Below are 23,470 nucleotides of genomic sequence, written 5' to 3'. Positions count from 1 at the left end.
AACATTCCGAACAGTCCTTCATAAATGTCTCAAAATTTTGCGCTTCTTTCAATTAAAAAAGCATATTCAATTCTTTACCAATCATGCCAAGTGTGTATTTTCGCGATATCCCAGGGATGAAAGTTATACAGACTTTGTCTGCTCTGTTCTGATGATTCCGTCGAAAATAGAAAGATGAATGAATACATTGGAATTACAAAATTTGTGGAAGCAGATGTTATTCGTCAGCGATAAGTAAGTTGACATATTAAAGTTGTTTGAAGCAGCAACACTCGAAAATCGGTGACACGATAGGAAATGCATTCTAGATATTGTCACTCCCAACCTTTTTGTTAATTGTTAAATGAAAAAAAATAACACTCGAAATGATGAACTACTATTTCAGAAAATGTAAATCAAACATTTTGAGTGCTATATGGGTGACAACATTAAAAATTTACATAGGAATATCAACGCAATCAATATATGTATATATATATATATATATATATGAGACACAGTGAAGTACCAAACGTAATGTCATTCATAATGTTTTTTTTGGAGGGGGGGGGGGGTAGAGGGGATATGCTTCTTTTTAGGTTTATTCTTTTTTTCCTCTTATTCTTCTTTTTTTTTTACTTATCTCTGCTTATTGTAGACTCACACTGTACCACTTCTGTAAATGATTTTCATTTTAAACGATCTCTTTTCTTTCATGTTTTGTGTATACAGTGCATTATTTTCATATTGTAAATATGTGGAAGAACATTCGTAGTTTGCAAATATGGCTGAACGGGCAATCCCCCTTTTTTCATATTGTATATAACGAGGTTGCTTCCAAAACGCGTTAAATCCATCATTTTTCAATGAATTTAGCGCCTTTGGGCTGAAAGCTCTTCAATTATGTATTCTAATGTATATATGAAGAGCTTGCTTCCAAAAGGTGCTAAATCCATTGAAAAATGATGGATGTAGCGCCTTTTGGAATCAAACTCTTCATATGTATATATTATGTTACCTGAAGATGGAAATAAAAACAACGTTGATTTACATTTCTTTTTTAAAGTGTGTAGAATACATTATTTAAATGATATTTAGTGGCGTCACATCAGTAAATAATTTTCCGTTTCACATGCGCTAAAAGGGAACATTTACAGAAAAAATATACACGAACAACTCTCTGCCTTTCGTCTTTCATTTATTATCTAAGTTCATCAATTACTTTTCACTTCATGCAGGAGTGGGTTTTTTTTTTCAGCTCAAACTCAAATAACAATACATTAAAGAAAGACTACGGTTGCTTTACTCAACAATAATGACGTATTTTCTGAATCTACGCAGTAAGAAAATTAACCCGTTGAGGACGAGTCCCGAGTATACTCGGGCAGGGGTCTATGGGAAATGCGTGTTGTAGCAAATTCAGTCCGTCCTCAACGGGTCAATGTAGACTTTTAAATGTTAGAAAAGGCGTGGAGCCTCTAAATCAAGTGTAATTTTTCGAGAGGGATTCGTATTCTGGTCAGCCACACTTCATTCGTTTTTTTACAGGCTTGCATGGCTTATTTCTTATAATTTGATGGAAATAACGACTACTGCAAACATCGTATGGATAAGAGAACAGAGAGAATTAAGTAAATCAAATTAAAGAATAAATGAATATGTATATATACATATATATATATATATATATATATATATATATATATATATATATATATATGTGTGTGTGTGTGTGTGTACATATTCATACAGGCCTACACATATCATTTACTATACAGAGTACATAGTACGTAAGCAAAGTGTGAACTGCGAATATGGCTGACAGTACTCAACTATGTGACCGTGCATCACACAACCAACAAAAGCTCGCACCCATTGATTTCATGCGAGGACTAAAAAACGGTGAAACGGGTCAACCAAGTCAATTCTGAGTTTCCCATATTTTCTGAAAGATCTATTCTTCTTCTATATTATGCTTAATTTGGGATCATAAAATGAATGGAAAAGTGTGTTTTCAGCAGTTTTTCTACAACCCCTCTTTTTGTAGAGTAGTGTGATCAGGTATGTGTTAGAGACCTTTTTTCATTTCTTGAAAATCCTTGGCACACTCAAACACTTTCAACTTTGATAACCTATGAAAAGATAATGCTAGTGATTTGAAAGTTAACATTAATCATGGAAAAACGTGTTAATTATTAGGGCATGCTCAATTTCAGCTTACTAGTAATCTGATAGTCCCTTCATTGTTGTTGCTCGAGTGGTTTACATCATGTCTTTTGTTCCATTCATCGCAGAGCCAGCACGGCTTGCTTGGTGAAGATTAAGCGCTTGAATAGACCCTGTACTTCAGAGCCTCTGTTCTCAGTTCACATTTTCCACAGCTTATGCTGTCTTTCCGATATCTAGATATAGGTTTAGAGAGTCCATCTGAACTGAGTTATATATCACTTTAAAGCTTAGAGTCTGCTCTTTCAGAGTCTGCCCTTAAATAAAAATCTATGTCTGAAGACTTTTTGTTGGTTTTGTGATGCAGGGTCACATATTGTGCTACAATGTATACTACATTTGATATACGTGTTGATGAAGAAGAAAATTATGATAAAGACAAAATTAATTTATCATAACTGATTTCACCAAATCACAACTGCATGTATTTGCGTGTCTCATTTACCTAGAAGACAGGAAACAGTATTCAGGCTTAAAGTAGAAAGATGTATAAAGATTAAAAAAGAACCTACGCTAAAGATACTGAATGTGTTATTAATCAAACGTGGCACCAATTTATCAGCACAATTCGCAATAAATAAAGGATAAGGAAACAGTCAGAATTGGCCTGTTTGATATCCGAATGTATTTTCCATACTATTTTCGTTCTTTTCTTTCACATTGTCTATACGGGTATAATTCTTGTTGTGCGGGGAAATGATGTCCTCATTTTGTATTGCTCGCCACTCTGGATCCATTAGGGGGTACTTCCGGCGCGATTGGTGAGTTTCTTCATTTTTCCAATTCGGGGGCACTTACCTGTGGTTAGGTAAAATCAATTTGCGTCCATTCTTTCCCATCAGTATTTTCATCATTCAATGTTTAACGTGAATCTTATTATATTCGTGTGACTAGTAAAGGTGTGAGTCAAAGAGCACCCCACCCCCTACCCAAATAAGATAATGACGGAGGATGTTAAAGGCGACCTCCGGATGGTTTTCAGACTTATACATTTTAACGACCATAAATTGGTTATACTGAGTAGGGAGTTTCAGAATTTATAGTGATTGGGATGAGGGATAAAATGTTTTCAAAAAATTATAACAAATTGCAATGAACAAGGATGATGACATGGCAGCCTCACTCACCATAAGAATGCATGAGTTGGAGCTCAAGGAAGCAGAACAAAAGAAGAAGGCATGCAAAGATTTCACACAGGTGAACATGTTAAGCAAGCGGTATTGCAATGGAATTACACTGCAGCATTTCTGAAATAAGTGAGGCCCCTATGTCATCAGCAATGTTCAGTGTAATTTGTTTAAGATTTTTCAGAGTATTGATACTGATTTCTCAGCTCAAGGACCACAATAAATTCCACAAATCTATACATGGAGCTGTCGATTTATGTAATACATGATTTGAAATTATGAAAAGCCATCTGTAATGTCCCTTTTAAAGGAGAATCAATAGCTGGTGAGCTATGTTCGTGAAAGAGGTTGCATGACCGGTATTCTGTTTCGATTCTTAGTCATGTATTTTTTCTTTTATGTTTCGCTACGTAAAGGTGTTGAATTAAAACAACGGCTTTGAAAACTGCTATCTTTCTGCACTAAAAACAACAAACAAACAAAACAAAACAAAAATCCTCGCAAAAACGCATGCCAGAGAGTAAAGTATTCTTTATGTTGTTATTGGGAAAGAACAATGAAAACAAACAAGTTAAAATAGAATACCAACAATACACTAGAGTTGTTTCCTTAGTCTACGTCTACGTCTCACGTTGTTACCTACGCAACCAATGAGAGCAAACTATTGACAACTTTTTTTTTTCAGTGGCATTCTCGTTGCCACGAGGGTACAGGGTGTGGCTATGCCATCGTTATAGCAAGTTACCAAAAACCTAGTAGAAATAATATCATAACACTGTTTCTCTCACACAAGACGTACGACATTCTTACGTCAACTTGCTGTGGGCTCAAGACGTGTGGGCATTGTTTCTGCCCGTGTCATCGCCACGGGTTGAAGTGAATTGTCCTTTCATTTCAAAAGCGTGACTGATTCTTAAGCTCTTCAAACAGGGTGTTCATTTTGCAAAACAATAGCAAGATGCGAAACCAACCTTTTAACGATTGACGTCTACTAAGGATATGGTGAGAGACGAATAAAAAAAAAACATCAACAAAAGATTTTCGAAGTTTGATGAAGAAGACATGTATAAACTAATGGGCTCCTGTATAATGGTGTACTTTTTGTTGTTTTGAATTATGTCGAAAAGGTATAGAGTGCGTAACATCTTATGTTTACGGTGTCGCCTTCCGACTGACGCTATTTTACTCTGGGTGATATTTGTTTGATATTTCTTTAATGTTTGATACACATTTATAAAGTAATGGGCTCCTGTATAATGATCTATTTTTAGTTGTTCTGAATTATGTCGAAAAAGTATAGAGTGCGTAACACCCTGTGTTTACGGTGTTGCCTTCCGACTGACGCTACTTTACTCTGGGTGATATTTCTTTGATATTTCGTTAATGTTTGATAGACATTTATAAAGTAATGGGCTCCTGTATAATGGTGTACTTTTAGTTATTTTTAATTACAATGTATATGTCGAAAAAGTATAGAGTGCGTAATGCCTATGTTTACGGTGTCGCCTTCCGACTGACGCTACTTTACTCTGGGTGATATTTCTTTGACAGTTTGGTATGAAGTTGTTTATGAATTGTTGGGGTACAAGGAGAACGAATAAAAAGGACAAAGCATCGGCAAACAATCATACTTCACACAGTTGTTTGAGGCGAAACCGCATTTTACAAGGTTCGAGCCTATTCTCTCGAGGGATTCCTATTGAAAGTGATTGGCGACTTTTGGTAGATGTCGTTTCCCGGAAACCTGTGTCTTTGGGCCTTTAACAGGACCATCTTCCCGATGGTGCGGGGGATGGGTGCTGGCACGCGCAAGGTGTGACGGGCACGTAATGTCCCGCGGTGACCCAATTACGCTTCCCCAATGATATATTGCCCTGTGGTCTGTGGGCCGTTCTCCTTTCGAAGATGCAGCCTATCACAAATTCCGACCACCAGATTTCCTGTGAGTACAATAGATGTGTGCTGATGAGGGTCACACAGACTATATAGTGTTCTTCGCTGACGAGACAGTTTCCCGACAGTCTAAATTACAAAGTGCCTGTGGCGTGTGGTTATAACGATGGTTGTTAACACAGTTATGGTTATAAAGAAGGAGTAGACGAGTTCTGAGAAATATTCGGTTTGTACTATCGTGGTAAGGAAAAGAAGCCTTATGATAAAAAGAACATGTCCGTGGGGGGGGGGGGTTCTTATTACAGAATTGTATCAAAAATGCGTGCACGATTCTCATGATTCTGGAAATATCAAATGTAGATGGTAGGGAAATCCACGGTGCCTTTAAAGGCGCAGTCTGATAACTGGAGTAAAAGGAAAGAGACAAAAAAAACATCAACAACAACAACCAAAGCATCATAAAGAAGGTCAGAGAAAAAAAAAACAGCTTATAGGATACATGCGTGTTTATGCAATTGATGTTGATGATGTACAAGCACTAATAAGTGTTTATTAGAAGTAACTTTACTTTGTTGTCATTAAATTATGGAGCTATTAAATAACCCATTCTCCACAATTTTCCACGAGATTCTATACATGTGTTTATTTTTTGTTGTTTTCCTTGTACGGAAAAGAATATCTTTTAATATTCGTCGTCACCTCAGTTTTTTTGTTGTTGTTGTTGTTGATATGATATGGGTTAATATCTATAAATAAAAACTTTCAAAATTATATACTAAACAGAGCCTTGTGAGTGGTCTATTTCAGGTTCTTATTAGTTACTGACAATAACATGCCACTTTTTATCACACTCGAAATTATTCCTTTATTTTGAAATGACTAGGAGAGACACTTTTATTTATGTAACTTTTGAAATACAACTCTTCGTGATATATTTCATTATATATTTCAGATAAAGTCATCTATTCATAATTACTCGACTTGTTAATGTGATTAAATTCCACCCACTGTTTCAAAGCTCACTCCAAAAACTTTTCACCTAGATTTCTTGAAGTCTTTTTTTTAATTCATCGCATGATAATATCAAAAGCAGTGCCACTCTCACTCACTAAACATAAAAGGATGTTTAGAATATTTTTGTTTCAGGGATTTTCTATATAGGTATATCTTCAGCTATACTCTGTACCTTATTTCATCTACAGCTATATAATTATTTCCTCGTCTTCTCTCCTTCTCTTTTCCACTCTCATTCTCTGTGTGTGTAGGTGAGCGTGTGTGTGTGTGTGTGTGTGGGTGTGTGTGTGTGTGATACGTACTTTGAAAAGAGGAAGATTTTTTTTCTTTCCTCACAACCAACGTTGCGCTACCCATAGCTGACAATCATGAAATGGTAGCCCTCCAAAGTAGGATTACCTTCTTTTCTTTTCTTTTTTGATACGCACTGTATGATAGTGTCAGAGTTTATACGGTCTTTCTTTCAGCCTCACGTTGGTCAGCATGTATAATTACGATAGATGCTGGAAATTATACAGATAGCAGCGTCTTGGCTATAAAGGGAGACTAATTCGTTCATATCAAATTCTTGTCTTCAAACTAAAGCCCATTGGCCTGAGAGTTGATAGACTTTGAGCCCCTTGATTATACCACGTAATGTCTGCAGGAGACAATAAAGCCATATCTCTCAAATTCCCAGAACATGTCCATACCATTAATAACCCATTGCTTCTATATATACATCGTTAAAGTACAAAATGACCAACTGGACGATGCTGTCTATTGGTATTGATAATGTGATTGCTTTGCAAAGAAGAGGATAGATACATGATTCTGCTGATTTTCCCTCCCAAAAGATTTGACCGTAATTTCGTGGGCGTAATATACCACTCTCTTTTATTCCATCTGAGCATATTTTATGTGAAACCACTCGACACTGCACACTGTATCCTACGAAAGGTTGATTTAATCATAAAGTCATCATTAAGTCATGATATTAGTACTATCCTTCTGGAATGTCTATATCACCCACTAAGGGCTCGTTCAATTTTTGATACTGGAGATCTCGTGTTAACACTTCCTCACCAAACAAACTAAAAACAAAAACAAAAACAAGATAAGATAATTGCTATTCGCTGTTGATCACAATGATTGTCGGAACGCCCTACACTTAATTCTTCTTCCAAAATTATCATAGTACATCAGAAACAGAGGAGGAAAAAATCAATCCCCATTTTAGGACAAAGTTCACCATAATAAAATATCGTTACATAACAACATAATTGAATAAAGGCAAGAAGAACAAGGAAAAATGATTTCAATGTGAATATCACAAGCACTCAGTTTAGGTTTCTGCTTTATTTCCATCTACATTGAAACTGAGCCAAAAGAAGAAGAAGAAGAAGATAAGATCAACTTGGCAAGTAGGAACCCTACCGTTAAGACAAGATGTATGCATATCATTGTGTTTGTTTTGGGTATAAAATGGTACAATAATGTTAATTATACAAAGGAAGTCACATAAGAATGAATTAGCATGTTGTCATATTTCATGAATATAACCATGATTATACTGCATATAAATGTATGCTAAATAAACGTCACAATATCAAATAATATAAAAGCTAGTTTAGTTTATAATAAGAACCATATATCTACAGTATGTGTGTGAGTACACTGCGTGTGTATATGTGTGTGTTTGTATGTGTGTGTATGTGTGTGTGAGGCTGTAAATGGTCAACTATTGAAAATTTGAAGTGCTCTTGGCAGCAGTAGTATCAAAGGGAATATGATGCGGAATTAAGCATATGCTATACTTCTCTTAAATGGAAACCAAAGATTATGAAACGGTCTATTTGACGAGGAATACGATGAATGTGCTGAGTTTGAAGATAGTGCAATGCATGTGCAATACATGTATTGACGAGCTCCTGCAAGTAAACGAAAGTGCGCATGCGTGTGTAATTTGGTAGTAATATACATATTTACATTAAATGTATACTTTTTTTTTTAGTGGAGGCACTATCTCTTCGTTTATTCACCTTGATTTGATCTGCCAGATATGCCCATGTATATACCAAACCAATGGGGAAAAATAGAGGGTTTGTTGCATCGAAGAAAAAAACAACATTATTATAGGAAATCAAGTTTCAGCATATTTTACAACCTGGTCACGAATCACATGTACATACATTTTAATATTTTTTTTAATCGATGTATAACGAGATACAACTAGAGATTAATATGAGATGCAGTATTGTGTCGCTTTTTTTAAAGATTTGTACTTCGATATCTTCTCAATCAGTTTGAACGCTATGTGAAATCTACATTGTTTGCCAGTCCCCCTCACTTCACGAATGTCAATTTACCTATGTATTAGTTCTACTCATCAATATACGATTTTTTTAAAACCTTTATCTTAAACAACATATTTTTACCCAATTTTATATTGCTACTGGTGGGTATATACCCACTTGATGTGTTATTTTGCTTGATAATCATATGTATACTTTAACGGTCATTTCTATCAAAAATCTGCTTCCCATAGATTTGGAATATTTCATATTCTAGATCTATCCAAGGATTTTGTTAATTTTTGTCCCCATTTATCTATTTAGCTTGCTCAAATTATTCATTTTAATTTCATTTCATTTCATTTGTTTTTCATTTCTAACGAGTAAATTATGTATAATCATAAATGTAACATATTGTAAACATATAAAGTATTTCAAGTATGTACATTTGCGCTTGAATTGCGATATGATTGGGAAACAAACTTTAAACAAAGTCACATAGAATCAATGAATGTTGTAACAACCTGTATAGGCTGACGGAAATAAAGGGAACTGCTGAAAAGCTTAGCTTGTATATTACTGTAGTCCCTCTCAGAAACAAACTCATAAAAATAAGCAACCCTTTCCGCACAAAAAAGTACAAAAGAAAACCTGAGGGGGAAAAATGTTTTAATGCACCACTTTTTTAGGGAAAACGCAGAAGTTTATGCGGGGATGGAGAGAAAACATTCAGACGGTACGAATTTATACAAGATTTGCATTTTCTGTAAATTGTTTCATTGATTTGATCATGGTAACAGGCCTGTGCATATATTTCACTTTCGTTGAACAGTTTTGTGAAAATTTGGTATTTTCTTTTCATTGCAATTACATCTTCATGATCATTTCCTCTTGTATTTGTTTTTGCTTCACTGGATATACTGCATGTATTATAATTTCGTTTGTTTGTTTGTTTCATTCTTTCTTTTAATGTGCATGCACTCTTTGCTTAGACCCCATGGAAGATCACTATTGTTTTGTTGACTAAGCAGAATATCGGCAATCCATCTCTTTGTATTATTTTACACGGAAAATAAATACTTTTATCGTTGTTACTACAACTATAAATCTGTAAACAACGAAAACCAAAACAGGCCACCCTTTTCCCCTCTTTTTGATGTGAAAGCTAGTCTCGAAAGATAACTCGTTGCGTTTCGTCCTCACAATGGCCTCGATTGTTTCGCATATTTTGTTCTACCGACTAATATGTAGGAGCACATACATTTTATTCTTGAAGAAGCCTTTTTTTTTAGTTAACCCCTTCCGCCTCAGCAAACTTTCCGCGGCTCCGCGTGAAGCTCTCGTCGTGTTTCACCCTCACACAACTCCTTCAGCGACACATCACGCCATTGTCCACGCGTCGTGGCGTGGCGTCGCCGTCACATTTGCCAAAATGGCAGCAATAAATTAGCTGCACCCGCCCCGCGGGAGTGATAGGGGAGGTATGTATCGCTGAGAGGAATTACCAAGGAGTTTTAACGTGTATTTACGGCGTTTGCAACTTCTCTTAGCCAACACTCCCTCTCACCCCCCCCCCCCCCCCAAAAAAAAAGGAAAAAAAAACGAGGGGGGGGGGGTGGTCACACGGTATCCAATCATTGCATTAAAACCCATCTTGCTGGTTTGGGTTTTATCTTTTTTCAATTCAGTTCAATTCAATAGTTTATTTTTTCCATCAAAAAAAGATTTTTTTTTCTATTTGTCTGCGTCCATTATGGAATGGAATTAACGCAGATAAGACAATGTAAGGTCGAGGAAGAAAAGCGAGTTTGAAATTTGCAATGCATTCGTTGATGGAAAACGATCTTATTTAGCAAAGTGCGTCAATGTGATCCCTTGCATGTCGTGTTAACTATATCAAAGTATTCATTATAAAGCGATCCGTTCACACATACATATTATGGATCATAACATTGTTTGGAATCCAACTTGTGAATTGTGCATTGCTGCTTTTATTAACGTAACACACAAGTTGTGGGTTATTGGGACCGATACATCCTATGTATAGCTCAGACTAGAAACCAGAAAATCGAAATCCAAGTGTTTATCATCAAAACGAAACGCACGCACACAGGCATCTTTCATTCTTTCTTTTTTTTGTGAAGAAATGAGTTTGAAGTCGGGGTTAGATTACAAGAAAAGAAACCATTCAATGATACGATTCAATGTTTACATTTTTTTGATAAGCTATACTGAGAGTAAAAAAAAAAGAAAAACAAACATGACTAGTTAAGTTAATCAGCGCAATGTAAGGAATATAGATCGATATCTTAAAACTTTTCTAACCTCTAAAAGACTCGAAATGCTCAAAAAATTCCTTAATTGAGGATATTGTCAAAGTGTGGGTCCTTGAAATGAAATTGGCGCTGCTCCGAAATTTGGAAATAAGACAAGAGTGAAAAAAAATGAAATTACCCTATCTTTATTAAACTGCGCATAGGATTAGGAATAGTCTTAGACATGAAGCATAGTGTCAGAACGATTTTTCCCCCGCATGCTTGAGTTCTAACTTCAATCAAGCTTCACATAAAAACGGAGGAAAAACAACAACTGACATGGTCCATTGTTTTCGGCACTGTGATGGCTAATTATTTCTTGTCAATTATTATAGTATACATACATAAAATTACTCTACTCAATCACATTAATCATTATCATTGAATCAATTTTTATACGAAAGCATCTTCAATCTCCATTGATGTCAAACTCTTATTGATATCGAATTACACACCCCCGTCAGGTAACTTTTTTTTTTAATCATCTTTCTTAGCAATCTGGAAGAGGAAAGAATGTTATCTCGCTAACCTTGTAAATGAATAGAGATAGACAGCTTGCTACCTGAACTAAGTACAAAACGTATTTGTAAGCCACTTGTAAGTGATTGTGATTTGTATAGTGTTGTCTTTGTCAAATGGGATACATTGTTAACTGCTGTCCTCCCTTTTGTAATAGTTGATTAAAATCCTTGGCTGACGTTTACAACTCCTGCTGAACAGCGCACAATATCTTTTTATTATCTTATTATTTTATGTCATTTATATAATTTACAATATCAAACGAAATGTTTACAGCTGTCATTGATGCTTTGGCAATTATCAAAGTTCATACCTCCGTTCTTTTAATAGGTAACTGTTTCTTAACGTACTCATCCTTGCAATTTAAAGACAAAAAATGTGGAACTTGTTGATGAATAAAAGAAGCTATCTCCTCCACTTTAACTTTATATGTTCTAAAAGTACTTAAAAGACATCCTTGTGTGTGTGTCTGTGTGTGTGTGTGTCTGTGTGTGTCTGTGTGTGTGTGTGCTTGAGTTGTCTAGTCTTTTTTTGGTGAAGTACGTGAGACGTGTTGTTAACTGCTGTCCTTTTCCCTTTGTACTATAGTTGATTAAAATCCTTCAATGGAATTTTCAATGTCGCACAATTGACCAGCCCACATACATTGTTGTCACATTGTGTTTCAGTGATAAAAGTCTAAGAACTAAATCTTACGGACTTTGCTTCCTTTGAAATAAATGAATTTTATATATTTATTTATTTATTTATTTATTCAGTTTTCTTTACCCAAGGTAGTCCCGTCAGTAGTTTATACACTGTTATTCTAGGGGGCCCTGCAACAGAATAACAAAGTATAACAGTTAATTCAACATACACGAAGTAAAACAAATCAAGGTCATTCCTTTTTACATCGTAATGTCAAAACAATATCAATGCTATACGTACAAATGCAAAATTAATCTTTGGTGATATTAATACACAGGGAATCAGGGAATAGCTTTAAAATGAGTCCTGGCAGAGCGTGTGCACAAAGTAATTACAATCGCTAAGCATGAAAAAAAAAACTTCCTTAACAGTTCTTGCTTTGATCTAAAAAGCAACGTAGAATCCCAAACACTATAGAAAACAAAGGTATATATTTTAACTTTATGATAATTGACTTGATTTTTTTTTCTTGTGTTCAAAACAAACAAACTAACAAACAAATAAACGAACTTGATATAAGACGGTAACCCGTTCTTTGCCACTGAGCCAAATGTGTACACCTTTCACATACATACCTTCAATCAATATGACACACAGAGGGTGAATGATTGTTAGGCGATATATATACACACAGCAGCAGAAGTACACAATATCATCTGCTACTAAGGCCGTGTCACACCTTTCCGGGCAAGCCTTGCGTGTAACTTGCGAAGAACAATTGTTACTACCCGGAGGTCCCCGCAGATGACCCGCACATGACAGTACTAGGCACGTATCTCATCCGTAGTTACCCGGAGTTGCTCACGCAGAGTCTTATTCACCCGCAGCCAAGTTTAGGCCCTGCCACACCTTTCCGGTCAAGCTAGGCGGACTTGTTGCGTGTGGGGATTTACCAGCACGCTGGACAATTTTTGCAGGCGGACAAGGATTTGGGCAAGGTTCGCATGCGTCTTACCTGCTGGACCCGTGCTACTTGCGTTCTACTTCCGTGTGACCTGCGTATCAGGCGCATTGGTGGCGAATGAGGGTTGACAACTAGGTGAAGGAATCCCTCTGAAGGAATGGCAGAAGTCCCACAGAATGTCATTATCTTGGCCGCATACGGGGACTGCGAAGTACCTGCTTGGGAGTTGCCTGCGAGGTGCTGCCGCTAAGGGCCTCCTACTGGCGTTCTGCGTGGACCTCTGCGGGCAATCCTCGCGACTCACCCGGAAAAAGTTTTGGTCATGCTCAAAACTTGGCTGCGGGTAAATCGGTCTTGCGTGCGCACCTCCGGGCAACTACAGGCGAGATACGTACTGGGTACTCTCAGGTGCGGACCAACAACTGGCCCAGGTCCGGGTAGCAAGTCAACCCGCAAGGCTTCCCCATACACGGTGTGACAAGGCCTTGAGCATGCTCAAAACTCAATCCGGGTGAGTCGCGGGGGCTTGCCCGCAGAGGTACACGCAGAATACCAGTAGGAGGCCCTAATAGCGGCAGCACCTCGCAGGCAACTCCCACGCAGGTACTTCGCAGACCCCGTATGTCGCTCGTACAAAGTGTAGCTGAAAATGGATCGGTTTCAAAGCTCTCACGCAGGTCACACGGAATACACGCAAGTATGAGGTAAATAGCACGCGTTTAGCAGTAAGACGCAAGTATGGAACTCGCCAACATCCTTGTCCGCCCGCAGAAAATTCTCCTGCGTGCTGGAAAATCCCTACTCGCAACAAGCCTGCGTAGCTTACCCGGAGAGGTGTGACAGGGCCTATCTGAGGATAAGGAGACCTTCGGATGGTTTTCAGACTTTCACATTATTGAACAAGTACAAATTAGTTGCTGAGTGCAGAGTTTCACAATTTATAGTGACTAGGATGAGGAATAAGAATGCTTGCAAAATTCATAATAAATTGCAATGAACAAGGATGCTGACATGCAGCCTCACCAAAAGATTACATGAGTTGGGCTCAAGGAAGCAGAACAAAAGAATAAGGCATGCATAGATTTTACACAGGGGAACTACTTAAGCAAGCGGTATTGTAATGGAGTTGCACTGCTACATTTCTGAAACATGTGAGGTTCCTGTGTCATCAACACTGATCAGTGTAATTTGTTTAAGATTTGTCAGAGTATTGGTTTCTCTGCTCAAGAACCACAATAAATTCCACAAATCTACACATGGAGCTTTCGATTTATGTACTACATGATGTGAAAGAAAGTGTCTAACCAACATCAAATGTGTATGGCAGCGATAGATGGCGCTATTTAAGTGTATTTCTCTTCATCGTTGACACGGAAAATAACCCAAGTGTGCAATATTCGATTTCACCCAGCGTCATACCGACGATCGTTAAAGTTACAGATATGCAGTCTCTGTAGGATTTGTTATCATCCGCGCGAAATCTAAACTTGGTGATTACGATTTTATAGTACTTGGTTATGTTGTCGTTTTTATATCTGTAATACTTCACTCAATGATGCATACACAAGAGAAATATCATTTTCAGAGTGCAGTTCTTTTCGCAGATAAACACAGAGAGACAGGCAGAGACAGAGAAAGAGAAAGAGAACAATGAAAAGAGAGAGAGAGAGAGAGAGAGAGGAGACGGCAGAGGAGAGAGATAGACAGATGGCGAATATCTAAAGGTACTGTTTACCATTGGGAGCAATGATTTAAAAAATCTTCAAAAAATCATATTTGATGCATACTGATTATTAAGTACAGGTCAGTTGTATCAAAAAAACACCCTACCATTATATTATTTTAAAAACATTGCGCAATAAATCCTGAAATATAAGGAGATATCACTATTTTTCTCAATAAACCATAACTGCAGACGGTTTAGTCCCCAAAGATTTCTATTATAACTATTGTTCACATGTTGTATATTTTAACAATATCTAACATTGATTATACTGATTCAAACTTTGACCTTGGTTGTTTTAATCTCTAACTCGCACTTTAGAACTATTTTAAAACACTAAAGCTGGGTTTTTGTTTCATGTGCAAATAGTAAATAATACCTTTAAATGCGCAGGTGAAACAGAATTAGAATACACACTCTACTTTTTCGTGTTATTAGGGCCATAATACATATTAATTTTCAAGACAATTATATATGAAGGGTTTGTTTGCAAAAACCGATAAGTCCATTTTTGAAGCTTTTGAAGTACGATCTCTGTCATAAAGTACAAAATGATACCTTTTAAATGATATATTGGTCACTATATATAAAGGTATATATTTGAAGTTATGGTCAAAAGAAGCAAAAATTTTCTTATTATTCTCTTTATTTTTCTTGACCTTTAATCGCAAATATATCCATTTGACAAATATGGACTTATCGGTTTTTGCAAAGAAACTCTTCATATATATATATATATATATATATATATATATATACTTTTTTTTGTGGCCAAACAGACCTTCAAAGAACATTCTTTTTCTGTTAACATATACACGTAATCGAATACAGTATATTGGACATCAGTCTGCTAATAAGGATTAAGGGGGTGAGTAAAGGAAAATATACATTGTTTGAGTTATATAGTTAAATCTACCAGCTAACATCCCCCGCCTAGAGAAAAGGGATATTTCAGAACATGCATACAACATTGTACAACTTTAAAGTGTGAACAATACTGTATTGACCTTCGCAGCATCCCATCAAAATGTGTTTGTGAATGTGTGTGTGTGTGTGTGCGTGTGTGTGTGTGTGTGTGTGTGCGTGTGTCTGTATGTAGAGACGACGTCTGCCCTTTAATCAGCATGGGTATAGACAAGATCGTGAAACAAGGTATTAGTAAAACAAGTTCACCTTCAGGTATTAGGTAGCAGCGCTTGGTGTTGTTCTACCACACATGTTTCTCTTTGATACCAGGCGCACGAATGGTGTGCGTATCAGACCCACTTAACCCCGGGCCTGCTGGTGGTAGTGACCCGAGAACTCCGAACGAGACCGCTCATTACCCCCGGTCAGGCGTCACAGCTTGTCTGTTTCACTTTACGTCCGTTGCTTGTAATACATTAGGCCTTGACGTTGTTGACGCTGTCAAGTTAAGTCAAGTTCGTCGTATAGGAGAATCCGTTGGAAAGGTGCTGTTAGCTATAGGCCCTACAAGCGCGCACCTGGAATATTTCATGCGAGGACCAGAGTGTTGTTTCTTAAAACTATGACCACCACGAACAGGTAGGAATATTAGCCTTTTTCATGGCCTCTGTCTCTGGTCATCGTATCTTGCATTTCTTAGCATCGAGGTCTTTTATAGGCCCAGAAACTCCACCAAAATATTTTGCTTGGCAATAATGATGCCATTGTTTGCCATGTTTCTTCTCATAGCAATGTGGTAGCCATTTTGCTGGAATGTGTAACATACAAATGTTCATGCAAATTGCGTTTTTCAAACGCTAGTCTTCTACCACTTTTTTTTTTTTTTTTTTTGGTAATGTCGATTCTACATCAATGGATGATTACACCAAGGTGTCGGACTAAATTGAATAGGCTCTTCCAAGGTTCACAATATGCACTCCACATAGTAACACTCTGTATTCATTTCCTTTTATAGGATCTGTATTTTGTGTAGTTTGTTTCTGATTCCACTTTTATACCAAAGCAAATATCTCTGGTACTGTATCTAACATGTCTAATATCCCCGTGAACATAAGTTCAACAGGCTTAAAGGACAAGTTCACCTTCATAAACATAAGGATTGAGAGAATGTAGCAATATTAGTAGAACACATCATTGAAAGTTTGAGGAAAATCAGACAATCCGTTCAAAAGTTATGAATTTTTGAAGTTTTTGTGCAGTACCCGCTGGATGAGAAGACTACTGCAGTGTATGAATAACTTAGATGTCACATGCGTACAACAATATAAGGAAAATATAAAGAGAATTTCACAAAATTCCATCTTTTGAAAAAAGTACACATTCCCCTGACTCGTTACCGACAAATGTTATGGGTAATATTATTCCCCCTGCCTTTAGAAAGAGGCAAGTCAAGTGCTCTTTTATTATGCGAAAAAAGTGAAAATATGTTGAATTTTCTTTTACATTTTCTTTATACTGTTGTACGCATATGACTCACAAGCTGTAGTAGTCTCCTCATCCAGCGGTTCCAACACAAAAATTAAAAAAATTCATAACTTTTGCATCGATTGTCCAATTTTCCTCAAACTTTCACTGATGTGTTCTACTAATATTGTTGCATTCTCTCAATCCTTATGTTTATGAAGGTGAACTTGTCCTTTAAGGAGTGGTTTGCGTATGAAATGACTGGCATACCAGCGATACCAGTGTCCTTCTCCGTCTTGCTCTTGTCTGGCCTCGAACTTTGCACTGAATGATCCCAGTGACTGATGGATATTTCAGATGTGTACATTGACTTCCCATTTGAGAATATCTAGGTCCTATAATAATGTATTCGCGAAAGCGTTTCCTTTGCGGAAAACATATTCTTCCTATTTTTTTTTCTCTCTCTCTCTTTCAACGCTATTCAAAGTTGACAAGAGCTTTCAGCGGTCATAATTATACTATGTTCTTTGTGTTCGTTAATCTGAAAATGGAATAAAAATTGTTATTCATAAGGTACGTCATTTTGAACACATAAAGTCTCTATATTTTAGTCCCTAGACGTTCGCTAATGCGAAAATGAAATACGGTTCGTTAAGTCGAAAGTGAATTGAAGGTTTGTTATTCAGAAGATTCGCTATTCCGAAGATTGGTTAATCCGAAAATGACAAGGGGAACTGACCTCAAGAATTACGAACATTTTTACTTTTTTTCGGATTAACGAACATTAGGAATAACGGACATCATTAAATTGATGGAATTGCGAACCTTCAAAACAACACACCTTCGTTATAACGAACTTTCTAATTAACGAACTTTTCTATCAACGAACCTTCTGAAAAGCGAAACTTATTTCATTTTCGGAATTACGAACCTTCCGAATAATTGTAACCTTTAGTATACACCCAGGAGGTGGCGACTAATGGTGTAATCTCTTTGTAAAAGGAGAAAACAGTGCTATGAGAACGATTGAAACAACATTATTAGATTAATGAGACGTCACTTAAAGCCAAGCAAGAGTACACAAAATAGTTTATTGTTCTAGTGCCGGTAGCGTGTCATCCCAATAGCAATTATCTGATCAAGCAGCTATCTCCGAAAATTCATATATTATTGTTTTTATTATGACGATGATTATGATTCTGATAATCATTTATTCAATCAAACAATTACAGTGATGTAACATACTTTCACAAGGAAATGGTACAGTAAGACGTATACTAAAACACAAAAGAATAAACAGGGAAGCAATACATGGGCTATAGTGCTCACAAAAGTCATTATTAGTTTACTATCGCCTTTACTTGTGTGAGCCCTCATGCAATGCATTCCTGTACATACATGCAAGATTGCCTTTTAAGTGGGCATCCCTTTTCCAATAACAAAATTATTTTGAAAACAATCAGTTTTATATGTACATATTGTACATGTATAGATACTGTTGTATACATTGTAGCTTTTGTTTTACTTGAATTTGTATCGACAACAAAAATGTTTTTTTGGAAATAGAATTTTATTTGAATTGAACTGAATCAAATTAACGCATATGTAAAGAACATATGAACATAAACGCATTTATCAAAACAGACCAATAATAAAGACATCACATTTAGATAGAGGATATGAAATTAAATAAATACCCAAAATCATCCAATATCTACTTAAGAAACCTGCCTTAGATTTCACCTTCCTTCCATTTAACTGTTTTTGATGAGAACAAAATGAGAACATCCATTTGATGAGAACATCCATTTCAAGCTTAATCGCTTATGATGGTGGTCTCCTGTATTCAATGATCTCTGTTGTTTACTGAAAAATACTGTATATCTTATTTTATCTTTCTGTGTATCTACATTGCTCAATGCAATCACCTATGTGTATCTATTTATGTACTGTTATCGATTTATTTCACTGCACTTGTTATTCTTTGTCTTTGTACTTTTTGAAGTTTGCATTCAAATTGCATCTGATTGAATGCAGAAATAAAAACAAACAAACAAACAAACAAACAAAATGATAAGATCTTTAAAATTAAAATATTGCACACCTAAATTGATTACATAATTATTTATGATAGCGATTGGTTAAAAAGAGTCTTGGTCATTACGATTGCTACTTACGATTGCTCCTCACGGCCCTAAGCTGTCACTGAATTTACATATCGGTTGTGTGTGTGTGTGTGTGTGTGTGTGTGTGCGTGTTTGTGTGTCCCCCTTTTTAAATTACTAATCCCGATATATTTTGAGTCGTTTTGTTCGCTCATGTTTTGAAGGGAGGGTATAGTTTTGGTTGAGATGGGGTTTAGGTTTTCAACTTTTTCTCTCGTGAGGGCATGAGAAACCCTTTTATGAAATATTTATTTAAATAATACAAAAATACAAAAATAATGAATAAAGTTCATGAAATATGAACTTTCTCGTGAGAGCATGAGAAACCCTTTTATGAAATATTCATTTAAACAATAAAATGAAAAAAAAATGATAATGCATAAAATCCATGAAATATAATGACAAAATCCAAAGCAGGTGGTCCTAATAAACGGTGGGACCCATTTTTTATCAGGACCACTTTATTTCAATTTGTTTTTTGACATCTCAGTCATTTCAAAACCGATTTTGATCATCTATTATAAACTTTGAATTCCTCTTAGAATCGTACGCCTCTTGTGATATTTCACAAGTGGTTATTATCTCACAAGAAGTTAAATCCCTCTACAACAACCAAAACTGTACCACCTTTAAGCAACTGAAGGTAATTTCTTTAATTTCAACAAAGAATCTGTTGTTTTTGCCCTATTACAATTCACATAAATGAGACTGCTATCTAAGTGCCTCTCCGACTGAAAAACATGAACAGTGGTAAAATTTCCTTTTCTTAAAAGTGTCAATAACACGCGTTTAATAACTAAATGTCAAGTACAGGTAAAGTGTTAATGAAAACGATGAGCTTGGTCCATAGATAGTAGCGTTGCATCAAATCGATACCAAGATAAATAAACTGGTTTATATTAGTAGAATGAGACATTCAACAAATATAATAAGCCAACATTTCACGACTTGAAAAGAATCATGATATTTTAGAATATATTTTGTGTCTCGAAATTGATCTAGAAGAGCCTCTTTCTCAGAAATCTGTTTGTGTAATAAGGAGCCATTGATTTCAATAGGCTTCTATAAAGGACAGTGTTCTCGTGATGACGCCCATACACTTAAAACAAAACAAACAAACAAAAATGCCGAAAGGACCAATTTACACTTACGCGAGCGATACACCTACACACACACGTTTGAAAACGTGATACTGCCAATCATAATAATGTCGATGATGATGATGACAATTACAATGGAAAATGTTAAACAAGAGACTATAGCTTGATAGCATTGATTTAATGTATAAACCTACATTGAAATATATAGGCCCTATACATGTACGTGCATTTATTTATTTATGACAATGCATCACGAAACAAAAACAAATCAAACAAATTATTCAAAAGGTTGAAAAAGCATATTATGTTCCTGGACGACTGAAATTATCAGCATTTTTATATCAAGTTTCTTTCAGGAGTATTAATTCTTTACGTGATAGTTGCTAGCGTAGAATCAAGCAAAAAGAGTGTTTAATGACAGGAAGAGATTATTAAGCAGACAGGTGATGATATGGAGTATGAGTTTTCTTCAATTTATTTGTCTTTTCTCTCTCTTTATGAATTATATATTTTTTCAAGATCGCAGCTTTGGCGATTTTAAAAGAGTCTGGAAACTCACCGTTATGTAGGGATAGATTTGATATATGGATGAGAGGGGCTGCTAAGGGGTAAATTATTTTTTTCAAAAAATTCACCTTTGAGTTATCCGGCCCACAGGAATTACTACATTTCAGAGATCGAACAATGTCAATAATTTCTGATTCATTAATTGGAGTAAAAGACAAAGAATTTTGATTACTTTCAGGTTAGTAATCTTTATAATTTTTGATATCATTTATGGGAATAGATGCTGCTAAAGAAGGACCAACATTAACAAAGAAATTGTTAAAAATATTTGCAATTTGGTCAGGATTAGTAATAACTTTATCATTATGAGTAATGCTATCAGGACATTCCGTAGGTTTCTTTTTGAGTATTTCATCAGCAATCCGCCAAAGAGCACTTTTATGTTCCACTCATTAGGCAAAGGAAAGTGTTGAAAATTATTATTTATTTCAAAAAGACAACATTATCAAGTACTTTACCTTTATTATTTAAAACAGTCATGAAAAACTCACAGCAGATCTTTTCCTCAGTGTAAATTTGCGTGGCATTAGAGCAAGAACTGCGCACACTACCGGGTTTACGTCACCTGACACCCACGAGTCCTCCAACCCTCAAGTCATACAGCCCATGAATTCGACACTAAGTAAACAAGGTCCACGAAACTGACACATTAACCCCCGTGTTTTAATGTCGAAGTCGTAGGCTGTTTTTAACTAATATCGAACTCATGGGCTGAATGATTCTTGCTACGGACTGCATGGCTCATGGACTTTTTTTTTCAATGTCAAATTCCTGTGCTGTATGCCCAAGGGTTGTATGACTCGTGAGTATCGGGGTCGTGGGATCTAGGGTAATTTTACCTCCTTCTTGAACAGCTCTGGAGATGAGAGAGAGAAGTTCCAGGAGGAGACTCCGAGGAAGTCCTCGAGGAAGGCCCCTAAGATATGTCTGGTGGTTGCAATCATTGTGTTCCTTTCCCTGGTCATCGTCACCGTCGCGCTCGGGATCGCTCTCAGTGAGTTGTTGTTTTTTTTATCGATTCTCCCCTGACATGACCAGCGCTACGGTTCCATGCAGAATTGCAATTTCTATTCATTGTTTAAAAAATCACAGCTATGGACACCTGTGTATTGCAAACACGCAAAAGAAAAGAACAAATGTGTAAAGAAAGAAACTAAGACAAACCCGAATCGTATTATCCAACTGCATTTTGCTATTATTAAGTGTGACTCAGCATCACAAAACCAACAAAAAAATGCCAGACATGGATGTTTAGTTAAGGGCTGATTCTGAAAGAGCAGACTCTAAGCATTAAAATGATGTATAACTCAATTTAAATGGACTCCCCTTACCTATCTAAACATTGGAAAGAAAGCACACACTCTGGAAAAGTGTGAACGGAGAAAAGAGGCTCTGAAGTTACAGAGTCTATTCAAGCGCTTAATCTTTACCAAGCCGTGCTAGCTGTATAAGGGACAAAACGCAGGATGTAAACCACCGGACCAACAACAATGAAGGGATAATCAGATTTAGGTGAAATTCAGCATGTTCTATTAACAAGTTCTGTCCAAGATTAATGCTAATTTTCAAAGCAGTAGCAGCCTCATCCTTTCAATACTTATTAGACATGTAAGTGAAGAGAGTGCCAAGGATTTCAAGAAATGAGAAGCAGCCTCTAAGACATACCTGGTCATTCTACTCTCCCCTTAATAAGGCCGTAGAAAAACTGCTAAAAACACACTTTCCCATTCATGTCAATATCCGAAACTGAAGAATAATGTAGAAAAAGGATAATTCTTTCAGAAAATATGAAAAACTCAAGATTGACTTGGTTGAACCATTTTTCGAGTCCTCACATAAGATCAAGGGGTGCGACTTCTTGTTTGTTTTGTGATGCACGGTCACAAGTGGTCGAGGTATTAATAACTTCCCGCACAATGCATTCCCAACATCACATGATATTTTAAAAAGATATGCAGACTCTGAAATAACACAGAGAGAGGGAAAAAGTATGTGTATATTGATGATGATAATAATGATTATAATAATGAAAAGGATAATGAACAGAAAGAAATGCTTTTCTGTTTTGTTTTGTTGTGTTCTTATCTGTTGATGAAAGGGAAAAATGAGATAAATTGTCATGTAAAATGGTGAATTCATGATTGTATATCGAAGATTATGTGTACGCCATATCATGCAATATGCTATTTTCCCGTCCCTTGTTGTGTTATTGCTTCAATACTGTAAAGGGCCAAGGACAAAAGACGGCCCAGGGGACATACAGGATACCGGAACAAGTGAGTCATTTTCTTGTTGTTTGGTTTTTCTTTTTCTTTTTCTATTTGCCAAGGTTTAGCGAATGAAGGCAGCCCTTTGCAGATTCAATGACATACTTTGTGTGTGGGGGGGGGGGGGTGGTACTTGTATAGAAAGAAGAGATTTAACAATGCGTTTTATCGATCGTGACCTTGGTCAAAATTTGATGGGTAATTTAAACTTCTTGCAGCATGCAGAACTTGCTCGGATTTTTGACAAATGGATGTAAGAACATATCAAATCAACCAAGGAAGCGTGTACCAAACAAATGCCAAACGGAGAACACACAGAAACTTTAAATTGGATAGTAACT

At 36.3% G+C, this 23,470-nt stretch overlaps 1 pseudogene; it reads left to right on the top strand.

Annotated features, from left to right (window-relative positions):
* Positions 1-23,470, top strand: part of LOC139730032 (uncharacterized) — a 121,032-nt pseudogene that overhangs the window by 73,475 nt on the left and 24,087 nt on the right.

Source organism: Diadema antillarum, unplaced genomic scaffold (assembly GCF_040938485.1).
Source record: "Diadema antillarum isolate AM-2024a unplaced genomic scaffold, OU_Dant_1.0 seq00000286_RagTag, whole genome shotgun sequence".
In the NCBI taxonomy this organism is placed as follows: Eukaryota; Metazoa; Echinodermata; class Echinoidea; order Diadematoida; family Diadematidae; genus Diadema; species Diadema antillarum.
This window is presented reverse-complemented; position numbering and strand designations above follow the sequence as displayed.